The sequence below is a fragment of the Salvelinus sp. IW2-2015 genome, linkage group LG13 (genome assembly GCF_002910315.2).
Source record: "Salvelinus sp. IW2-2015 linkage group LG13, ASM291031v2, whole genome shotgun sequence".
In the NCBI taxonomy this organism is placed as follows: Eukaryota; Metazoa; Chordata; class Actinopteri; order Salmoniformes; family Salmonidae; genus Salvelinus; species Salvelinus sp. IW2-2015.
In genome coordinates, this window is record NC_036853.1 from 42128841 (window position 1) to 42139279 (window position 10439).

Below are 10439 nucleotides of genomic sequence, written 5' to 3' on the forward strand. Positions count from 1 at the left end.
TACAATAGTTTGCTGTTCTTTTACCTCGTATGACAGTTGATCCTCACCTAGGTTGTGTCATTCCACCCATCCCAAACCTCCACTACATCTCCCTTTTGGGCTGCACTGCATTTCCTGGTTGCAGATTGTGTGTGTCTCCTCTATGTTGCCCTGCCCATCACACAGGACTCCCACCCCCTCTGATGTGGGATTGGTTGAGGGACCGGGGGGGTGTCACTGACAGATTCTACCTCACCTCTCATGTCAGAGCAGCTGCCCGTCTGAGTGCAAAACAAATACACTTCCACAGTCGCCAATATAGACCTGTTTGGTCCCCTACTACACCGTTCAGTATGGTTCTATGACCCCTGAAATGTGAGAGGCCGCAGATCTTTTACACTTTTTTCTTTTTGAAGTATTTTATCACACAGGACCAAGTCTCATACTGGATTCCTCTATGTATGTTCAAGACAGGACAAACAACAAACCCACTGGGGGTATAAATATTCTCTGTCTGATGACAAAACTCAAAGGAAACTTTATTTCGAAGGAAAAGACAGACAGTACACCTTGGAAGCCAAATGAGCTCAATGGACGGGCCAGGCCAAAGCGTTGTTATTGTGGTAAGAAAACACGAAAAAGACTCCAATCTTTAACTCAGTTCAGCAGTATTCACCTGTGGATGGATACCCTGGTTCTCAATGTGGCAGGTCCAGAGACAAGACAAGACCGAGAGTCCTAGCCGATGCAACCTGTCACATAATGTACTTTATACAGCATCATTCACAGTAGCAACCCCCTTTCTCCTAAAGTGTGAAAAGTGGTTGCCCCAGAGAGCCACAAAGCCTTTGAGATGACTCTCTGATTGTCCTCCCCACACATCCAATCCTACACCCAGCCAGCTATGAGCTTTCGCTACATGTCCCCCTCCCCTCTCCTTCAAAGCCATTGATGGGTATTTGTTTTGCACTAAAGTGATGTCTCCCCCTGTATTTTCCCTGTATATGCCTTCTGTTGCTATACCTCCCTTCTCCTGCAGTCTTACCCTAATCCCTAGCTTCAGCACGGTGCCTAACATTCTGTCACCACACACACACACACACACACACACACACACACACACTCTCTCTCAGTATTACCACAAGGGGATTTAAAGGAACCTAGAAAATAGGATGTCATTCAAACACATGCGCAGAGATGTGATATGGCTCACTTGAAAAAGAGATGCCGATCTCAATGTGACTTTAATGCTTAAATAAAGGATACATAAAAGATATGCAGCATAATGATAATCAACTCTTTATCACTGTGAATGAGCCAGGCTTTGACCAGACGGTTGGTTTGGATAAGGTGTAGAATAGGGTTGGCTTTAGCTGGGAACGACATGGAAATGTTCCCCAGAGGGGTCGTGATTAACAACATGTAGAAGAAAGGGGAGCTTTTCCACACAGCCAGTGGTCCCCAGACTACTGACAATCTCACACAGAATCAGACTCACCAGCACCGCAGATCACACTGCCTTCAGACACCATCAATCACACCAGCACAGCTGATGGATCCTCAGGCTCTCGCTGGCCATCCTCGTGCCAGAACAGTGTGGATACAATCAACCGACAAATGTTATCTTAGGTATGTCCTTCCACGCTACCCCCACATTCTCCCATTCTCTACACTGTTTCTATTGCACCACCTTAACTAACCACACTACTAAACCAGGAATATCACCTACATTCTAGAACTTAACACATTTCTTCCCGGACACAAATTAACTTCTTTAAATGGAGAATCTCCATCGAACACGCTTCTTAGTCCAGAACTAGGCTTAATCTGGGTCCAGGAAACTAGCCCCAATCTCCCCCCTCCCCTTTAAGACAATCTCATGCTTTGCACTCACTCGCTTTAACCTCCCCATAACTCCTTCCTCCCCACAACATGGCTGTCTTGCTCCCCTCTGAACATCCAATCGAACCCCAAGCAAAAGCAGCACTTAGAGAGGAAAGGAAATTCCAGGTATATGAATGATATGTCGTCATGAGGAATGTAAAAAAATTATTATWATAATATTTCACCTTTATTTAACCAGGTAGACCAGTTGAGAACAAGTTCTCATTTACAACTGCGACCTGGCCAAGATAAAGCAAAGCAGTGCGACACAAACAACACAGTTACACATGGGATAAACAAACGTACAGTCAATGACACAATAGAAAAATATATATACAGTGTGTGCAAATGTAGTAAGATTAGGGAGGTAAGGCAATAAATAGGCCGAAGTGGCGAAATAATTACAATTTTGCAATTAAACACTGGAGTGATGGATGTGCAGAAGACGAATGTGCAAGTAGAGATACTGGGGTGCAAAGGAGCAAAACAATTTATAACAATATGGGGATGAGGTAGTTGGGTGGGCTATTCACAGATGGGCAGGTGCAATGATCAGTAAGCTGCTCTGACAGCTGATGCTTCAAGTTAGTGATGGAGATATAAGACTCAAGCTTCAGTAATTTTCGCAATTGCTTCCAGTCATTGGCAGCAGAGAACTGGAAGGAAAGGCGGCCAAATGAGGAGTTGTCTTTGGGGATGACCAGTGAAATATACCTGCTGGAGCGTGTGCTACAAGTGGGTGCTGCTATGGTGACCAGTGAGCTGAGATAAGGCGGGACTTTACCTAGCAAAGACTTATAGATGACCTGGAGCCAGTGGGTTTGGTGACGAATATGAAGCGAGGGCCAGCCAACGAGAGCATACAGGTCGCAGTGGTGGGTAGTATATGGGGCTTTGGTGACAAAACGGATGGCACTGTGATAGACTGCATCCAATTTGCTGAGTAAATTGTTGGAGGCTATTTTGCAAATGACATCGCCGAAGTCAAGGATTGGTAGGATAGTCAGTTTTACCATGGTATGTTTGGCAGCATGAGTGAAGGATGCTTTGTTGCGAAATAGGAAGCCGATTCTAGATTTAATTTGGGATTGGAGATGCTTAATGCGAGTGTGGAAGGAGAGTTTACAGTCTAACCAGACACCTAGGTATTTGTAGTTGTCCACATATTCTAAGTCAGAACCGTCCAGAGTAGTGATGCTAGACGGGCGGGCGGGTGCGGGCAGCGATCGGTTGAACTAGAGAAATGAAATAGAGAAGTCCCAGACTGAAAATGTTGTACACTAATAAGTGTCGTTCTGCATATTTGTGAACTGGATGGAGGGATATTGGATGATGTCACACTTCTGGGTTGAAATACTTTTTGGCTGACAGATTGATCTCAATAAAGTATTTTACATTTTTTGAAAAAGAGACTCCGTTAGGACTGAAAGCTCAGAAACGGAGGGAAAGAAAAGACGACTTGGAACTTAGTTCACGACTTGGATAATTATGTTGAGTTTTTTTTTGTTATGATTATTGTTGTTTGTTGTTTAGCATTTTATTGAATTGCTCAGTTAATGTCTGTGTTGTCAGAGCTTGTCTGATATGATGCTTTACTGTGTAAAACAAACAGCTGTAGACACTTTCTGAACATCTGTGCAGTGTAGGGGTGTGTCTTAAATGGCCCCCTATTTCTGACGCAGACTAGCTCTTCATGAAACTTCACTTTGATCTCAGCTGGTTTGTATTGTTCGCTCAAGGTGGAAGACCCCCTTAACTCACTGACCTGGGTTCTGCTCTAACCAATCTTAACCTTGATCTATAGATGGGTTAAAGTAAAACTGACTTTACATGACAACTTGGTGGAAACGTCACCCCATGAATTTGCCGTCTGTCTAAATCTAAACGTTTTTTAAGAAAAAGTATTACTGTAAAAAAAGAAACGAGCTATAAAAATTACAAAACAGAAACCAAAAAAGAGAGATTTAAACAACTATTCATACCTCAGACAATGAAGTGGAAACAGAATGAAAAGGAGTTGTGGTTCGCATGCATGGATAGCCAGCCGCTGTATCGTACGCTCACATTGTTTGTGTGAAGCTTCTTGACAGGAACTGTAAATAAAATGACACCATCTTAAATTCAAGTGGTATTTGAGGCTTTTGACATTCGCTCTGAAGTGTAGTTTCTCACAACCACTTCCTCTAATAGGCTCAGGATAGACTCACGGGATCAGGAGATGTTTAGGTGAGGTTCCCTCCACATAGTGTGTATTAGGATGTTCTGTCCTGGCTCAGTATTGATTGTTTATGTCCCTCATCACTGTCTAACCAAGCCTGGTCCCAGATTAGGCTGTCTTGTAACTCCTACGGTCATTATCACGGCAAATTGGAAAGACTGCACAAACCGGTCTGGAGGCATGCTATGTCGGTACCCATAACGCTAGACAAATCATACAGACATTGCTGCTCTGCAGAATGTGATAGTGGTTCTTGTGCTCAGACACTCACTGATCGATTATTTTTGTTAGATGTTTCATAGGTTATGACAAAAAAAACATACATCGAGAGATGGTTTCATCCCAGAGCTCTTTTTATTTGTATTGTTAAAAAGTTAGACTTACTTACGTCAAACGTTGTTAATGTTCAGTTTCTTACTTGGGTACGTTTCTCTTCCTCAACCTGCTCTTGAGACAATTATTTTTATGAAATCAGCCATTGAACTATGTCCAAACAATCTTAAGCGGTGTGCTTTCTCTTCTCTCAACTTACCGTCATGAACACTGGTCTGAAAGGACCAGATAAATGAAAGCAGTATGGTGGAAACTCATCCATTTCCTGTCAATTTCCAGTGGTAATCATTAGTCAAGTACAGTATATAGAATGGGAGATTGTGGGTTAGCTGGGAGTGAACACAGTATAGGCAGAGGGAAAAGTCCAATAACTACTCCTGTGTTTCTCAATCCTGGTCTTTGGGTTGGCAAGGCAAGAATATTGCCCAAATATTGCTGACAAGCAAATAACCCTCTTGAGGTTTCAGTTGAACACTTATCTGCTTGGAGATGGGTGGGATAGTAAAGTTTCTATACTCAACTCAAGGACTGGGATTGGGGAAACACTTTTATACACCATATTGGTTCTGGTAAAAAAGAAAAACATCTGAAATTCCCAATGAGACAAACTGTGTAGAGGTGTTAACAAATTTGCTCAGGTCTGACTCAATGTTATGTAGAGTGGTGAACGGAGGCTATAGAATTCTGTGTTTGTGGGAGGTGGTTGAAGATACAATTCCTAATGTGATGAGTAGGCCTAAAGTCGGTAACAGTAGTCACTGCAGTGCAGCCTAATAAATTAATTTAATTCACAACTGTTTGAGCCTACGGAAAGAGGGGAGATGCAGATTGTACAATATTATGTCTATCTGGCCTGGTGGAGGAAATTATAGTATACATTTTTTTTATAATTCAGAGGCACAGAGTCTGTGAGTGAAGGGGCCTGGGATTCTGGGAATGTTTGCTCGCCGTGGATGGCAGATGCGCTCCGCTGGCCACTCAATTTTGGGAGATTTGGTAGCCTAACTACAGACAGATTAGGGTCTTTTTCTTTTCAGCCATAGCCATTTGACTTCAAAACTGTGTTTTTCCAGCAATTGTATTTTGAAATATAAGGCCAATTTTAGCTGCTGTTTACTTGCCGCAACTCCACAATCAGCTGTTTGAAATTAAGCCAGCTGCCCAAATTGCAGGCTGTGTGGGCCACGCTTGTGATTAAAACAATTCACAGCTATTTTGTAAAGGATTGTATTAATCCTCAGTGGCTACATTATCCTCTCTGGTGTAGTATTTTGAATTATTTTATTTATTTAGGCATATGTACAAACAGGACTAATTATTTAATTTTGGCACATTTAATAATGATTTAATCTTGGCAATTTACCAGTTGGTGCTGCACCTACTTCCCGCGGCTATGGTCATGTTCCTAATGAAGGCACAAAATGGGAGAAACTGTTTCGAAGTCGAAGTAGCCTACTAGAATGACCTTTCGAATAAGAGTTCTCATTTAGGTTTTCCCTTAGAAAAAGGTATTGATAGTGAATGCGACCGCAGGTTGTCAGGTTATAGATTCAGCACCCCTCAGTTTGTTTAACTTAGCTTATTTTTAAGATTTATTTCAAGAGTTTAGAAATGACAAGGTGATACAGAGGTGGAGAAGKGAGGAAGTTGGAAGGGACAACTCGGGGTTGAACCCAGGTCTCCAGCGTGTGTTGAGAGTGGGGGGTGTTACCACTACACCATATCTGCCACTTAACTGGGCTTTTGATACATGCAAGATGGCCAACAAATCATAAAGTTTGGACAGATAATCTCTTCATATGGTATTATTGCTTGAGAAAAAGCATATATTATAACTATGCAAGTTGATGCACAGTAGAGGTTCTTCTTGTCTTTTTTCTCTCCATTTTGATGGCCGCTTGTTGACACTTCTTCTCTTATAAAACCGCAATGTTAGCTCAAGTGAAAGCACCGGATGCAAGCCTCAATGTGTGTCTCCCCCAGAAAAACACAACCTCATGCAGTCATCATCAGGTTTTCTCAGCCTAGGTCCTACAAGTATAAAAGTTATATAAACGTTACTGTTGTTAACCCATGTGGCTATGTTGTGCCAAGGTTCTTAATCAAATAATAACTTTCAGGGGTTTTGTCAGAATAAAATGTAAAAAAGTATATATAATTGAATTGTACAAACAGTGTACTACTACGACACAAACACACACGAGACAATTCCGGAAATGCACTGTGATTCCTGTCACCTGCTGCTCAAGCCAGTGTTCTGTTCACGTTGCATATATTATATTGACGGATGGTGTTATGTCCGATATGTGTTGGGCTGACTGGTCCAAACAATCAACCAGCGCAATTGTAAAATGTGGTTTTGAGATTTCTGTTCATTGTTTTAAAAGAAAATATTTGTATGGTTGTTGTTGCTAGTCTACTCGCAATATATGTATCTAATAAATACATACTGTCTTTCTGTCTTTATCTGTCTTGTTACAGGGTCTGTTTTGAACTTGAACCTGAATAAGCACAGTACCATGAACTCCATGTGAGGTTGATTTAGATTGTTGTGGAGGAGATGACATCATAAAGGCAGTCTTACTCTCCACCAATCCCAGCCTGTCTTTCCCACCCTTGTTCACTGTGCAACAGATAGACTGTCAGAGCTTCAAAACAGAGCTGCTCCCTCCGGGTCAGACAGGTTGCAAACGTCTCTGAGTTCACAGAGTAACACACACACACACAGGCTGACAGACTCACTCAGACATCCGTTACAGATTTTTCTGCTCAGGAGAGTGCTTGCAGCACCCCAGAAAGGCACAAAAATAACACACACACACACTTTCACTCTCACATACACACACTCATCAAATTGCATTACATTAAAAAAGGACACTACTTATTGCTCAAACCCACATTTGAAACCTTGCAGATACTGTATATGAGACTGTAGTTTAAATGAAACCAGAGCGTGTGAGTAATGTGAAGTGTCTATGTAATCAATACAATGTTTGAGCACGTGCCTGGGTACAGGTTAATTCAAGCATGAGTTTCTTCACTCTGTGAATCTAAATAGCCTGCCGTCCACGTGTCATATAGTATATACAACAATACCGCCCAAACCCCTCTACACACACTCATGCAAAACAGTGTTACATAAGCAGTAGCGGTGCGTGGGTAAAATCACTGGGGAAGCTGAGCAATATTACAACCTATGTGTTGTGATAACTGTGTTGTTTGCTCTATAATCTGTTAATTCATATGCCTTGCAACCGTGATATATACTGTAGGTCTAAAGGCCGAGACAATAAGAAAACACAGTGGCAGAATTAATTCAACCACACCTTTGTTTTATCACAAAGCCAGATAGCAACCTCTGTCCAGTGAAGTCCACAAAGCATATTGCAGGTACAGTAACAGACAGTTACATGACCTACAGCATGGTCAAGCAAGTTAATGTTTCTGACATTTTCAGACCACTAAACAAATTGATTTAGAACTACAGAGAGTTACCGCAAGTCACAAAGAAAACAGGAGCTGCCTCCACTATTCCTGCACCATTTCAACTTCAACAGTTCAGCATCATAAAATCACCTTTGCTTAGTCTAATACAGTGACAACTAAAAGGTAGCAAATTTTTTTTATTCCAATCAACATGGATATGTTTAACTATTCTTGTGGGGACCAGCCATCCCCACAAGAATTGTAAACGAACAAGAATTTGACCAACTGGGGACATTTTGTTAGTCAAGGTCAAATGCTATTTCTAAGGGGTTTAGTGTTAAGGTTAGAATTGATGTTAGGAGCTAGGGTTAATTTTAGGGTAATAAGCTAGGGTTAAGGGTTGGGGTTAGGTTTTTGGGTTAGGGGTTAGGGAAAATAGGATTTTGAATGGGACTGAATTGTGTGTCCCCACAAGGTTAGCTGTGCGTGTGTGTGTGCGCGCAAGTAGAAAAACATGTTGACTCACCCTACCTGTAGAGAAACACCAATGGCATCCTCCTCTCTTTCATGTTGGCGAAACGGTCTAGAAACGATCTATCACTCTTTCTGGCATACAGTACACAATATACTTTTTTGTTGTCCTAGGCTACCTGGCTAAAATGCTTGCTCGCTATCCTAACTTCCATTTATGTGCAACGTTAGTAGTTAACATTAGCCTTCTACATATAGCTACATATTGAACTTTCATCCTCTCAGGCCAGGGGCACAACAATGTATGAATTAATGGTTGGATCAGAATTGCCGTTATAATCATTGGCCAGTATGGAGAATTAAGTAAAACCACAATTCCAAATCCCTATCTCCATCCATGGCTAATTTAGGATAGGGCCAATTTTAGCTAGCTAGCCATTGGAGGACAACACAACGAGATGCAATAATTCAAGTTTTTCTGTCAATTACGTATGCTCTCAATGGGATTTGATTCCAGTGATGCAAAAATCCAAGCTGATTTCCCTTGACACTTTTTTGTTGGTGCGCCATGACCATTCACCTTTGAACTTGCTCAGTTTAGCTCAACACTGATTGGCAAAGAATGTTATACCCTTTTAATCAAAGGAGGCTAAATGCTCGCTGGCTTCCCTTGACTTCAATGCTACGGGCGGCAACAATGTCATACTCGTTTGGACCAGACAGCATCAGATAGATGGCCTACCTGTAGAGAGACAGAGGGGAGCTGTTTTGCTCGTATTCACAGTGTCTCAGAGTAAGAGAGCTGATCTAGGATCAGTTCCCACTTTCAAGTAATAATTTGTATTATTCTTATCTAAAAGGCTAAACTGATCCTAGATCAGCACTCCTACTCTGAGACGCTTTTTGAATACAGGTCCAGTTACCCCCATCCTACCCCATTCCTAACGGTATGCAGGCATTACAGGAATATCTGCAGAGCCAGCCCCAGACCAGTTGATATAGACAGAGAACACCAAATGTTGTCCAGCCTGATATATTGCTGCTCACATAAAGGTTATAGTGGACTCAATCCCCCTGCTGGTCAATAGCAGAATCTCTACACAACTGTTTCAATAGTGTCAGTATACCTGGTATTCACTGAAGAAATACAATTTGAAAAAATAGCGACAAAACTAAATAAGAAATACTATCTGTACTTAATGGTTTCTTCTTTTAAAAAAACAGCTAAATAACAGTTTCACTATGTTCAGTTCATGCAAATGATTAAATCTGAAATATAATGTGCAGCTGCTCTTTTACCATTGTACCACAGCACTCTCACCAGGACAAACTGATGAATGTCCCAAACTAGTTATTTTAATTACTTACTGCTCTCTGCTCGTCTCCTCCCTTTCATCTGCAATGTTTGGAAAATACTTGACAGGTGACAACAATATGGTGGAAGCTCATCATTAGGCTAGTCCCACATGGCACCCTATTCTGTTGACCAGAGCCCTATTGGCCTGTATCATGAAAAGAGCAATAACAATCACAGGTGTTATTTGAGATCAAGTGCATCGACCAGTGTTTGTCAGTAAAAAGTGAGCTTCTGTGCCAACGAGAACCGATACGTACACAGCACTTACTTTGCATAATGATTCAGTAATAGAGATAAACATGTCAATGATGTGCAGATACAAATAAAATGCATTTCTGTTTTACTTCAATCATATTTCATAGCCTACATACAATAAAACAAACATCAAAATTGCACATTTAATATACAGTACATACAGTACCAGTCAAAAGTTTGGACACCTACTCATTCAAAGGGTTTTTCTTTATTTTTACTATTTTCTACATTGTAGAATCAAATAAAATGTATTTATATAGCCCTTCGTACATCAGCTGATATCTCAAAGGGCTGTACAGAAACCCAGCCTAAAACCCCAAACAGCAAGCAATGCAGGTGAAAAACTCCCTAGAAAGGCCAAAACCTAGGAAGAAACCTAGAGAAGAACCAGGCTATGAGGGGTGGCCAGTTTTCTTCTGGCTCTGCCGGGTGGAGATTATAACAGAACATGGCCAAGATGTTCAAATGTTCATAAATGACCAGCATGGTCAAATAATAATAATCACAGTAGTTGTC